At 40.5% G+C, this 14,854-nt stretch overlaps 1 non-coding gene across 1 annotated transcript; it reads left to right on the top strand.

Moving 5' to 3' along the window:
• The first annotated feature begins 8,764 nt into the window (after positions 1-8,764).
• LOC112581690 lies at positions 8,765-8,871 on the top strand. Its single transcript, XR_003106307.3, has one exon. It is a non-coding gene; the product is annotated as a U6 spliceosomal RNA (small nuclear RNA).
• The last annotated feature ends 5,983 nt before the right edge of the window (positions 8,872-14,854 follow it).

Here is a 14,854-nt window from a genome sequence, read left to right on the forward strand (position 1 = left end):
TAAAGTATTTATTTATTTGGCTGCGCCAGGTTGTAGCTGCAGCACACGGGATCTTCAGTGGCATTTGAACTCTGCATCGCAGCACATGGGATCTAGTTCCCTGACCAGGGATCAGACTGAGCCCCCTGCATTGGAAGCTTGGAGTCCTAGCCACTGGACCACCAGAGAAGTCGCTCCCTCCCTATGTATGACTTCTCTTCCCACCTGCACACATGGATTAGACCAAGTGAAGGTCTCTTGCTGTTTCCTGTTTCATAGAAGGGTGTGTCTAGTGAGGCCTGGGGTGGACAATGTCTAACATTAGTTCCTAAACTAGGCACCTACATGGGCAGAACTTTTTAAAAACCACTGAGGCCTTTGTATAACAGAGATTTCAACAAGACTGAGAAGTATGGCTGGGCTTTATCTACTTGTTAATGTAACTAAGTTCTTGAGCACCATTTAAAAATTGTTGCATTATATAATTTTTGTATGTTACTTAAAGGAGCAGTGTAGTATAATGGTTAAAAGCATGGCCTCTGGGACTAGATTTCCCCTGTATACCTCAGTTCCCTTACCTGTGACACAGAGATAATAATAATTCTACCACATGGGATTGCTGTGAGGATTAAATGATTTAATGTTATTAAACGATTGACTCTAAAATGCTTAAAATTGTACTGGACACTTAGTAAGATCACCTTGCTGCTGCTACTGCTAAGTTGCTTCAGTCGTGTCCAACTCTGTGCGACCCCATAGACGGCAGCCCACCAGGCTCCCTCGTCCCTGGGATTCTCCAGGCAAGAGCACTGGAGTGGGTTGCCATTTCCTTCTCCAATGCGTGAAAGTGAAGTCGCTCAATCGTGTCCTACTCCCAGCGACCCCATGGACTGCAGCCCACCAGGCTCCTCCATCCATGGGATTTTCCAGGCAAGAGTACTGGAGTGGGGTGCCATTAGCAGAAAGCTAATGACAATACTCCAAATGAAAGGAGACCAAAAGATCACAGACCTTAAAGTCAGAATTAAATTTCCTCCCTTTGCACTGTTTCTCCCTAAATGCACCAAAACACAGCCTCTTACCTCTAGAGCAATGTCTTAAGCTTCCCCCCAACCCAAGTTGTAATATCCTTTTTTTGTTGTTAGATCATGTCCTAAAGTCCTACGCTTTGGTACAAAATGAAGGTAGATAAAGAAATAATGATGGAAACAAATTCAATGTATTTTCCAAGAACACATTTCTTTTTTTGTTTGTTTGTTGTTGTTGTTGTTCACATTTCTTTTAAACACCTCCTAAAGGGATAGTGTAAAAATTGTAATAGATTGTCTTCCTCTATCCCACATGGCTGGGTTGTGGTGTGGGGTGGCAGGCGGATATCAAAGTGTATTGTGAACATTTCAACATCCTGCAGTAGAGGGCAGCATGGCCCTTATTTTGCAAAATGTTGAGCACTCGTGAGAAAGAAAATGAAAAGCAAAGCTCTTGACCGCTGTGCGTGTGTTTGTAGTAGTGCTCAGTCACTCAGTCGTGTTTGCCTGTTTGCAACCCCATGGACTATAGCCCGCTAGGCTCCTCTGTCCGTGAGATTCTCCAGGCAAGAATACTAGAGTGAGTTGCCATTTCCTCCTCCAGGGAATCCTCGGGACCCAGGGATCATACCTGCAGCCCCTGCAGCTCCTGCATTAGCAGGCAGATTCTTTACCACTGAGCTACTTTTACCTAATACTTAAAAAAACAAAAACAAAATATTAGAGTATTTCTCTTGTTTAGGTGATTATGTAGAAAGAATGTCAGAGCCTGTATTGCCCTGAAGTAATTGGTGAAAACACAGGTTTTAGGATATGGGTTCTGTTCAGGATATGGGTTGTGTCTGGCAAAGATAAACAGTAGCTTGACCCTGGGCAATCAGATAGGGTTATTGTATGAAAAGACCTAAGGCTCTGCTCTTTCTGGGTAGAAGTCAGTTCTCTGAACCAGCAGGATGTGGTTTAAGAAAATGTGTGTAACTCATGTGGTCTTAGCCCTGAGAACTGCTTTTAAATTAGAATTCACTGACTTTATTCTGTTACCTGTGTTAGTTTTCCTTTCTGTCACACCTGGGTCAGATCAGAATGATTTTAACTGTACTGCATGTATTATTACTTTAAAGAATGATGTCAGGCGTGATGGGTAAGGAATGTCTGTCATGGACTGCAGTTGGCCAAACGGCTGTGTATATACAGCAGTGAGACTGCAGACTTGCATGTTAGTCCTCATTCAATTGCAGTTTGATTTGAGTTTCTCTATACAGTAAATAGTAAGAAAAAAAAAGATTCCTTACTTTATATTAAAAGTTACTTGAGGGACTTCCCTGGTGGTCCAGTGGTTGACTCCGAGCTTCCAATGCAAGGGACCCAGGTTTGATCCCTGGTAGCAGAATTAAGACACCGTATGCTGTGTAGCATAACCAATAAATAAATAAAAATTACTTTATATTCTTTGGCATGATGACAGTGAGGAGAGAATAATCATAATTCTAACAAATACATAACCACAGTGTCCCTAGCACATTTGTATTCTGCTCTAACCTTCAAAACTTTCAGGCAATAAATCTTCAGTGCCAGCTTAAAAAAAAGCCCACTAGGAGTAAGAACTGGAAAACACTGGATCTAGTTCCCAGCTCTGCCATGTGAACTCGGAAAAATTACAACCTCTGAGCCTTTGTTTCCTCATCTGTTAAATGGAGATAATGCCTCCTAGATCTGGTAAAAGGGTCAATTTGGAAAATATATGTTAAAGTGTATTGAAAGCTGTTTAAGTATCTAACATTTCTATCACTGTAGTCAGATTTCTGCTTTTTTAAAACTCCTATAAGAATTTGTGTCTCTTCTCATTTGGTATCATTACACTGCCTGAGACTGTACATTTTCATGCATACTCAACTATTTTCTCCAGCTTGATTGCTTGTTAGTTCCCTGAGGACTGAAATCACCAATTATATTTCCCGGTATCTTCCACCACCACAAGATATTTGATACATAATAGGTACTCAAATACTAGTTGATTGATTAAAAACATACACTATAATGCAGAATTAACTCTTTAATTATGGTAAAAAAAAATAACGTGCAACTAACCATCTTAACCATTTTAAAATGTATAATACAGTCGATTTAGCTACATGCACACTGTGTGCAGCAGATCTCTATGACTTTTTCACCCAGAATTAATTCTTAATAACCATCTTCCACATCACCTGCTTTCCAAAGCACGTCTTTGTTGATTGGGCAAAAACAGGAAAAAAATATAGGACTTTCACTATGTGGATAGGGATGTGAAGAACAAAGTAATCAAAAGACTTCTACTCTGTTTTAAACTCTCATTCCCCTCATAGAGGTTCTGCCCTGGTCTCTCCCCAGCCATTTTCTATAGACATGGGAATATATGCAAGAAACAGGAGGCGCCTCTATAAAATGCTTTCACAAGTCATTTATGTCTAGCACATAATTAAACATTTATATGAAGGAAACTTACCACGTTAAAACAAACTCGCTTTATTATTATTTGATTTTCAAAATATGTGACTTCTGCTAATGACTGAAAACTAAGTACTATTGTTAATCATTATTGCTATCACAGCAGCAGTTTTTTGAGATTTAAATATTTTAAACTACAAACAAAATAGTGAAGATAGTGGAGATTTTTGAAAGAGTACTGGGGTGGAATAGACTCTCCCAATCATGACATAATCTCAGAAGCCCTAAAGAAAAAATTGATGATAGATACCATAAATTAAAATATGATGACTTGGAAAAAATACTTGCAGCCTGCTTATCAGTCACATCTGTTAGATACTCAGAGCTTCATTGTATCAGTATAAAAATGAATTGAGGATATAGAGAAATCAATCAGGAATCAGTACAAATAGCCAATAAATGGACCAAAAATCATTCTCATTATAAAACTGAAACCACACCAATTTATCCATTATTGCCTATGAGACTGACAAAAATATTTATAAATATTGTTAAATCATGTTGAGAGTATAGGGGTGTAGGCACTTTCATGCACTATTGGTGAGAGCGTCAATAGATAAAAGCCTCTTCTTAGAAGGCATTTTGGCAATATCAGTCAAAATTAAAATGAATATACCATTTCACCGAGCAATTTCTCCTCTTAGGAATCTATCCTAAAGACTTCTGCATAAGTTTACAAAGATAGATAGGCATAGAGATATACAACTATGCATTACAGCATTGCTTCAATAGAAAAATGACATACTTTCCAACAAATATATTGTTTTATAACCTAAAAAAATCAAGTTTTTGTTGAAAAATAACAGATTTGAAAGTTATTTCACAAGAATACAAAATTAAGACAGTCTCTAACAATGATAATTAAGTAGAACAGACACGCGAAAAAAATAGTTCTACAAAGCTCTAGGAATGTAGTAATTTAAAACTTCAGAAGTTATAAGAATGTTTTAATAGAGATTAGTGAGATACACTACAATTTAGAGCTGATCTGGAAATTGAGGGCGCTATTGAAAATCATTTGTTAGTAAAATAATAATTTTTAAAAACATAAATCCCAAGATGCTATGCCTCAGGACCGAAAACAGTCCCTGACATCTAGTGGACACTCAGTAAGTACTGGCTGAAGGAATGAGGAAGGATGATGTCGCCGTCAGAATTGTCATAAAAACTAACGCAAAACTGCTACAGATTAGTGCTTGATATATCGCAAGTGTTCAGTAGATACTAGTTCACAACTTTCCCGGGAGCCTGTTGGTGCTTGATACCTGCTTGGCACATTACAGGAGTTTGTTTATTTAAAACCATGTGCATAGTGCTTACAGGCTTCCCAAGTTGCTCAATGGGTAAAGAATCCACCTGCAATGCAGGAGATGCAGGTTTGATCCCTGAGTCAGGAAAATTTCTCTGAGAAAGAAAATGGCAACCTACTCCAGTATTTTTGCCTGGAGAATCCTGTGGACAGAGGAGTTGGTGAGCTACAGTCCATGAGGTTGCAAAGAGACACTGCTGAGCAACTGAGCACACCTGCACATATTGCTTATTATACTCCAGGTACTGTCCTAAGAGCTCAATAAAAACTAGTTCATTTAAATTACAAAAACAATTGAAGTAGGTGGTCTTATTATTCCATATAACGGATGAACAAATTGAGGCAAAAAGCACTAGAACAATTTGCCAAAAGAGGGACATCCATACAACGGTGAGATAAGAAAGCCTTCCTCAGTGATCAATGCAAAGAAATAGAGGGAAACATGGGAAAGACTTGAAATCTCTTCAATAAAATTAGAGATACCAAGGGAACACTTCATGCAAAGATGGGCACAATAAAGGACAGAAATGCTATGGAGCTAACAGAAGCAGAAGATATTAAGAAGAGGTGGGAAGAATACACAGAAGAACTATACAAAAAAGATCTTCATGACCCAGATAATCACGATGGTGTGATCACTCTCCTAGAGCCAGACATCCTGGAATGTGAAGTCCAGTGGGGCCTTTCTAGCGTCACTACGAACAAAGCTAGTGAAGGTGATGGAATTCCAGTTGTGCTATTTCAAATCCTGAAAGATGATGCTGTGAAAGTGCTGCACTCAATATGCCAGCAAATTTGGAAAACTCAGCAGTGGCCACAGGACTGGAAAAGGTCAGTTTTCATTCCAATCCCAAGGAAAGGCAATGCCAAAGAATGCTCAAAGTACCGCACAATTGCACTCATCTCACACGCTAGTAAAGGAATGCTCAAAATTCTCCAAGCCAGGCTTCGGCAATACGTGAACTGTGAACTTCCAGATGTTCCAGCCGGTTTTAGAAAAGGCAGAGGAACCACAGATCAAATTGCCAACATCTGTTGGATCATAGAAAAAGCAAGAGACTTCCAGAAAAACATCTACTTCTGCTTTAATGACTATGCCAAAGCCTTTGACTGTGTGGATCACCACAAACTGTGGAAAATTCTTAAAGAGATGGGAATACCAGACCACCTGACCTGCCTTTTGAGAAATCTGTATGCAGGTCAGGAAGCAACAGTTAGAACTGGACATGAAACAATGGACTGATTTCAAATTGGGAAAGGAGTATGTCAAGGCTGTATATTGTCACCCTTCTTATTTAACTTATATGCAGAGTACATCATGCAAAATTCTGGGCTGGATGAAGCACAAGCTAGAATCAAGATTGCAAGGAGAAATATTAATAACCTCAGATATGCAGATGATACCACCCTTATGGCAGAAAGTGAAGAACTAAAGAGCCTCTTGATGAAAGTGAAAGAGGAGAGTGAAAAAGTTGGCTTAAAACTCAACATTCAGAAAACTAAAATCATAGCATATGGTCCCATCACTTCATGGGAAATAGATGGGGAAACAGTGGAAACTGTCAGAGTTTATTTTTGGGGGCTCCAAAATCACTGCAGATGGTGACTGCAGCCATGAAATTAAAAGATGCTTACTCCTTGGAAGAAAAGTAATGACCAACCTAGACAGCATATTAAAAAGCAGAGACACTACTTTGCCAACAAAGGTCCATCTAGTCAAAGCTATGGTTTTTCCAGTAGTCATGTATGGATGTGAGAGTTGGACTATAAAGAAAGCTGAGCACCAAAGAACTGATGCTTTTGAACTGTGGTTTTGGAGAAGACTCTTGAGAGTTCTTGGGACTGTAAAGAGATCCAACCAGCCCATCCTAAAGGAAATCAATCCTGAATATTCATTGGCAGGACTGATTCTGAAGCTGAAACTCCAGTACTTTGGCCACCTGATGCAAAGAACTGACTCATTGGAAAAGACCCTGATACTGGGAAAGATTGAAGGCAGGAGGAGAAGGGGACGACAGAGGATGAGATGGTTGGATGGTGTCACTGACTCAATGGACATGAGTGTGAGTAAACTCCGGGAGTTGGTGATGGACAGGGAGGCCTGGTGTGCTGCAGTCCATGGGGTTGCAGAGAATCAGACACAACTGAGTGACTGAACTGAACTGAACTGATACCATGGTGGGGATAGGAATGTAGGTAGTCTATCTTCAGGGTCCCTGCTCCACTCTGCCATGTGGCCTCTGGTTCAAAAAATTTTCTTGAATGAGAGGGTGAATGAGATGCTCTGATATGAGATATCATATTATGCTTTTATTCCAGGGAGCAAAGAATATTTTATGTTAATGCATACCAAATATTAATCTGATAATTTCTCCTTAAGTTAAATTGTATTTTTAAAAAAACATTTTAAATGTATTACTGGTTCATTAATTGTGTTTAAAAAGACCACAGGAAGTCCTTATTCTGTAATGAAGTCCCTGTATTTGCTTTCTGACATCATATTAATTTCCATACAAGAGTTCCAAGTTCTGAACAGAAAAATATTGTGCTCTAGACATGGAAGAGGCATAGGAGTTACAAAGAATGGCATAACAATGTCAAAATTATTTGAAAGGGGTACGCTATGTTTCAATCTTCCACATGACTGAAGGAATGGGTCTCCAACTTTTCGAATCAGGAATCTTTCTTCCGAAGCTAAGCTTTGTCAACTAAAAACCATTCACAACCTAAAAGTCAAGTGTTACGTTTCATTTGGTGGGAATGTTTAGGACTTCAAGCCAGGGAGGTAGCAACTCTCTAGGAACCCTGAGAAAACTGCTCCAAGGAGGTGAGCAGGGAGCTAGGATATATAGGAGTTTCACAAAAAGGGCAGGTAGTAGGAACAAAAGATTACTGTTAATTAAAGAAAATTACTAATAGAAATTGCAAGTTAAGGAATCTAGCGCTTTTCTATATAGGAAGATGCAAGAGTTTGGGCTCATTGAAATCATTCCTTTGATATGTACTCAGCTATCTGGGGCCAATATACTGTGTTTTCACATCCTGAGTTTTCGCAGAGCTCACCATAGAGAGTAGCTGCAGTCTAATGGCAGGTAGATGGCTGGTATTCTTTTCCTTCCTGAGTTTCCTCGGGGTTCACCAGTTCAACCTAGGCTGTGGCCCCAGTCACTGATGACAGTGTAGTCCTTTGTTTATTAATATGGCAGGCAATAATACATTTATTAGCTTTGTAAACTTGAGAGCCTTTTTTTAGTTTTAATTTTAGTTTAACCCAGTTTAACTTCATCTTATAATAGCACTGTTTCTTTTCTTCATTATTTTTCCCATTCACTTATTCATTGTATCAATACTTACTGACCTTCTGTTAATACTATGTGCCAGGCACTTCACTAGGTTCTAAAGACAACATGGTGAGGGAATTCCCTGGCAGCCCAGTAATTAGGACCTGGTGGTTTCACTGCCATGGCCTGGGTTCAATCCTGGTTGGGAAACAATAAGATCCCACAAGCCATTTAGCAGGGCCAAAAAGAGATTACATGGGGAAAAAAAAAAGACAAAGTACCTGTCCTCATGAATTCGCTAATCTAATGGAGAAGACAGACAATAAAAGCAAGGTACAAATAAAATTACTAAAATTACAGCCATAGTGAGTGCTGTTTGTCTTTTCATGGAAAAGGAACTGAAAGCATATAATAAGGAATTCATCTAGTTGAGGCCAGTTCTTTCCCCCTCAGAATGTTCCCTCCAGTATGGATGGCATTCCCCTTCTAATTCCCACCCCAGTAGCACCTCTCAGACCTTACAGCTTGCACACATTAATCTTGAATTTCTGGAATCTGTTTTGGTGGCCAATATTTTCAAGAGAAAATGGACCATTAAAATAATACCTTTATCATTGTATTAGTGCTCCCAGCTTCCAATGATAAAAACACAAAAATAGTATTTTAAAAATCTAATTTCTGTGCTCACTTCGGCAGCACATATACTAAAATTGGAACGATACAGAGAAGATTAGCATGGCCCCTGCGCAAGGATGACATGCAAATTCGTGAAGCGTTCCATATTTTTTTTAAATTGAAATGTAACCAAAAAAAAAATAAAATAAAAATCTAATTTCTATTAGTAAGATACAAGTATATTATCTTTGTGACTCAGTTAAGAAGTGCGAAGCAAGTAAAAAAGTGTACTGTGAATCATATAGATCTTTATTAATTTAAAGAAAAAAACAAACATCAAGAAAAAGGAAGGATCAGAAACACGTACTTACATGCTTATTATTTTTATTCTACACAGAACAAGAATCTCTAAAGGGTGAGAGGAAAACTGATGACAGGCACTGCCCAAAGAGGCCAGAACTATCCTAGATCGTGAGTGGGTACTGCCAAGAGACTTGTGGTGCCTACTTCATGTCTGATGGGTATGACAGCCAGTGCTGGGCCGCAAAGTCTCCTCTGGAAGACCACTGACCAAGAGAGTAAATGATGGGCAGACGCAAGTCAAGTTCAGAGTTAGGCCTCTGGTTCCCAGGGGAGGGAGTGGGTTGCAACTGAGGTGGAAGGCTGTGGCATGAGCACGTCAGGACCCATGGGCTACCATCAGGATTCCCCAGAAGGGAAAGTTACAGAGACAAGAAACAGTACTGGGCAAGCTCCAGGATTACAGCTGGTATGACAGCCAATAGTCTTGGAATGCTTTTAGTACCATATTCAGGATGTGCCCCTGTCTAGGGCATGGGATTCCAAGATGGAAGGTATCCTTGTTTAGCTAATGTAGAGGAAGAGCTTCTTTGCCCTTCATGCTTCCCCACCCTGTATTCCCTTCTCCTTTCATCCTTTTCTTTGTCATGCCAAGTGTCCATCATTGATGACACTCAGTTTCTTCTGTTGAATTGGGTTCTCCATTGTATGCACTACCTTTTACCCAGGTGCTTACTAGTAATGAGTATAGTCCTCAGCAGCAGCATCGGTGTCACACACGTGCTTGTTGGAAACACAAAATCTCAGGCCCCACCCCTGACCAGCTAAGTCAGAATATGAATTTTTAGAAGATTCCCAGACTTTTACTAAGCACATTAAAATTGAGAAGCATCATTTTTACCCCCATCAGCTTCCTGGACTGTTTCATTCCTGGCCTACCTTGCTCACAGCTTCAAATCCAAGATGCTGAGATAAAAAAGGAAAGCATTTCCAAAGATTAAAAATGTTATGCAGCTATTAAACATCAAATTTATTTTCACCTGGATAACTTGATTCACTCAAGCTGTTTTCAAAGTAAATGATTCAAATTTCATCAGTGACTATTTGATAGTCTCTGATTGCTTCCATAGTAATTGTACTACCTTAAAATGCTCTAGAGTTCTATTTTGTTTGATGTATAGATCATGATTCTCAATCCTTGCTTCACATTAGAATTTTCCAGGTTTTGTTGTTTTTTTTTTTTCCAAAAAAAATCCAAAATGTACACCCTACTCTCAAAGATTCTTAATCAGTGGGTCTGGGTGCAGCTTGGGCATACATTGTTTTTAAAAGTTTAAAATAGCAAACACATTGGAAAAAATGTTGATGCCCACCAGTTAGTGAGTGATTCCCTAAGAAGGGTTCATCCCTATAATACAGTACTGTGCTGATGTGAAAATGAATGAGGAAGACTTATATGTACTGCCATAAAAATATCCCCAAGATATATACACTATTTGGGGTTTTTTAAGTTACATAACAATATGAGATATATATTCTCATTTATGTGAAAAGATGAGTGTGCATATATACATACATGTGTATATAAATGTTTAGAAAGATGACTGAAGGATACTTACCAAACTGTTGACAGCGATTACCTCTGGGAAGAGGAATGGGAGGGAAAGGGACTTTTTGCTGTGTAAACTTCTAAATATTTTACAAGAATGTATCCATGTACTACTTGTGTAAATATTCCAAGTGCATTCCAGGGCTATTGGTTGTCATACCATCTGTAATCCTGGATTACAGATTATTTAAGATAATTATGATTTTTTAACATTATAATCTTGAGTGTGTAATTTTATAATAAATAATAGAGTGACTGACAAAAATAAATCTATAATTCCTACACCAAACAAAAACGGCTAGTGTACAGAGGTTTTTGCTGTTAAACCTGTTGCTTTTCAACTCTGGGATTACTGGAATTGGGTTGCTCTGACTTTTCCAGATACCTTCCCATCCAATGTTACACTTGGCATTGACTCAGACCACCTCTGTGGTTCCTTGGAAAACTCACCCGTGCAAGCAGATCCTACTTCTGGAGCGATCTCCGCACGAGCACTTTGTAAAAGTGGGACAAGCATTTTTAGGCCTTGTCCCAGTCCTAAGAATCACTAGGGAGAGAAGGCTTCCTATATCTCAGCCTTGCTGAGAGCCAGGTCTCCCCCCGTTTAGGCAGCTGAGAAGGGCACGCTGATGAAGCTACAGTGCGAGGGCAGTGCATCCTGTCTCGAGCAGTTTTCAAAGTCTGCTGAGATGGCTCTTCCTCTTTGAAATGGTGATTAAGGACTGGAAGTGTATAATGAGGGAAATTACTAATGAATCTGTGCCTCTCAGCCCCAGGCCATTTCTCTTTCTCTGAGAGAAACTCAAAGATTTTTACCCTAATAGCATTGGAACAAAGTCAGGGCAGAGGCAAGCTGGTGGGGCCCTGCTGACAGCTTGTTAGAAACTGTCCCTCTCCCACTCCCCCCTTTCATTCCTTCAAGTTACAAAGCTTGACAGAGTTTGATGGGAAAACCAAGGCGGTAACATCCCCCGCGGCAACCCAGTCCCGGCTCATCTCTCTTTGACAGATAAGGAGAATAGATGTCACCTACAAAACACTTCACTCAGCGGAGCCAAGTGCACCAGGATGGCCCTGCCGCCCTCGCAGGACCCACAGGAGGAATCCAGACATGGCCCACAATTGAGATTTCTCTACAGAAAATCCTTTTAACTGGACACTCCCTGAAAACCAAATGCCCACTCAAGTTGCCCTCAGAAAAGGGCATAACATCTAAAAATTCAAAGAAACTTATGCTTTGATTTACAAAAGTCTTTTCGAAGTTACACCTTCCACCTGGTCTTTGAGGGCTGGTGATCATGTAAGCTCTGGGAAGTCTGGGGCTTCCCTGGTGGCAAAGTGGATAAGAATCTGCCTTAGTGTGGGGGACACAAGTTTGATCCCTGATCCAAGAAGATCCCATATGCTACAGAGAAACTAAGCCCATGCGCCACAGCTGCTGAGCCTACATGTTGCAACCCCTGAAGCCCACATGCTGCAACTTCTGAAGTCCATGTGTTGCAACTACTGAAGCCTGGCCTTAGAGCACTGCCCCGCCACAAGAGAAGCCACTGCAGTGAGAAGCCTGTGCACCACAACAAAGAGTAGCCCTCGCTCGTTGCAACTACAGAAAGCCCTCGCACAGCAGTGGAGACTCAGCACAGCTGAAAAATAAATAAGTAAATAAAATGTTAAAATACAATCCGAGAAGTCAGTTTAGGTTCTGTGCAGTCTGCTGGGAAGGAGAGTGTGACGAAACAAAACAAAACAAAAACACCTCTCCATTTCAGATGGCAGAGGCTGGGATGCACTGGGATCAACTCAAGTTCTCTGACTCTACTTTGGCCACCTGATGCAAAGAGCCAGCTCATTCGAAAAGACCCTGATGCTAGGAAAGGTTGAAGGCAAGTGGAGAAGGGGATGACAGAGGATGAGATGGTTGGATGGCCTCACTGACTCAATGGACATGAGTTTGAGCAAGCTCCGGGAGTTAGGGAAGGACAGGGAAACCTGGCGTGCTGCAGTCCATGGGGTCTCAATGAGTCGGACATGACTGAGTGACTGAACAACAACATGTCTCAGACAAATCTATGAAGCTTGTTTAAAGTGCAGATCCTGATTCAGTAGGTATGGAGTAGGACCAAAGGACTTGCATTTTAACAAACTCTCTAGGTGATTCTGGATGCAGGTGATCCTGGGGTCTGGCTTTGAGAAGCACTGCTCTTACCTGCTGCTATAGGATGGCGCCTCCACAAGGGCTTCCAATGGTGCTTCCAGCACACCTCCTGGGGGACCTCCTCTTCCCCTCCCCTAACAAGCCTAGGGCGGTTCCTTGGCAGCTGTTCCTGTTAGAGGTGAAGCCAGCCATCCTTAGGAGTCTCCTGGAGGAAAAGATCGAGCCCACCAGCAGAGGCATCTCTGGGACACCAATCTCTCAGGGCCCTTTCCAGAAGGCAACTTCAACAAAGTCCTACCGAGCCTGAAGCTGCCACCCAGACATAGTAGTTCTTGATTTTAACCAATTGCTTTTTATTAGCTCACACGGTCTTAAACCTCATTTTGCATCAGAATGACCAGGGGCTCTTTGTAAATGTCCATGGACCTAGGCCCTGTCCCAGAACCAGCAATGGAGATAGTTGATGGATAATTTAACAAGCTACTGGGTGATGCCAATGCACACCAAAGCTTGAGAACAGACATCAGAACAAAAGCAACAATTATAGAAACATTAAGGTCCAACCACTGTATTGAAAAACTGAAATCTACACTATTAACACCAAACACAGTTGAATCTCCTCCCTTGCTGTCTCACAGTTCCTAATAACTTTCCACTCGAGCATTCAAATACCTTCCTAGAGGGGAAAAGATATCAGACTACCTAACTTACTAAACACAAATATTCTGTGGTTTAAGTGAAAGCTATACACAGAAATCTAAAGTTTTAAAACTAGAGATTATTTTTATCATTACAAAAATTATAGTAATAATAATAAATAATGTTTATTATGCTATTACTATGTTACAGAAACTGTTCTAAGCATTTTCTAAGTGTTAAATTATCTGATATTTACTAAGCACTTGCTTGGTAATAAAAACAATTATTTCATTTAGTCCTTCATTTCCTCTAAGCATTTTAGATGGAGTCACAGAAGGTAACAGGAAACTGAGGCACAGACGAGTTAATCACTCACCAAAAGTTGCACGGCTGTTAAGCAGTAGAACTAAAATTTGAACCCAGATCCCGATTCTTACCCATTATATCACCTTGCTCACAATTCTTACCCATTATATTACCTTGCTCATGTTAATAACAATAGGGCTTTATTTAACAAATATCTATAATTAGAGGTTTCTCTTGAGAAACCTATATGCAAGTCAGGAAGCAACAGTTAGAACTGGACATGGAACAACAGACTGGTTCCAAATAGGAAAAGGAGTACGTCAAGGCTGTATATTGTCACCCCGCTTGTTTAACATATATGCCGAGTACATCATGAGAAATGCTGGGCTGGAAGAAGCACAAGCTGGAATCAAGATTGCCGGGAGAAATATTAATAACCTCAGATACGCAGATGACACCACCCTTATGGCAGAAAGTGAAGAGGAACTAAAAAGCCTCTTGATGAAAGTGAAAGAGGAGAGTGAAAAAGTTGGCTTAAAGCTCAACATTCAGAAAACAAAGATCATGGCATCTGGTCCCATCACTTCATGGCAAATAGATGAGGAAACAGTGGAAACAGTGTCAGACTTTATTTTTTTGGGCTCCAAAATCACTGCAGATGGTGATTGCAGCCATGAAATTAAAAGACGCTTACTCCTTGGAAGGAAAGTTATAACCAACCTAGACAGCATATTCAAAAGCCGAGGCATCACTTTGCAACAAAGGTCCGCCTAGTCAAGGCTATGGTTTTTCCAGTGGTCATGTATGGATGTGAGAGTTGGACTGTGAAGAAAGCTGAGTGCCGAAGAATTGATGCTTTTGAACTGTGGTGTTGGAGAAGACTCTTGAGAGTCCTTTGGACTGCAAGGAGATCCAACCAGTCCATCCTAAAGGAGATCAGTCCTGGGTGTTCATTGGAAAGACTGATGTTGAAGCTGAAAACTCCAGTACTTTGGCCACCTCATGCCAAGAGTTGACTCATTGGAAAAGACTCTGATGCTGGGAGGGATTGGGGGCAGGAGGAGAAGGGGACAACAGAGGATGAGATGGCTGGATGGCATCACCGACTCGATGGACGTGAGTTTGAGTGAACTCCAGGAATTGATG

Source organism: Bubalus bubalis, chromosome 23 (genome assembly GCF_019923935.1).
Source record: "Bubalus bubalis isolate 160015118507 breed Murrah chromosome 23, NDDB_SH_1, whole genome shotgun sequence".
In the NCBI taxonomy this organism is placed as follows: Eukaryota; Metazoa; Chordata; class Mammalia; order Artiodactyla; family Bovidae; genus Bubalus; species Bubalus bubalis.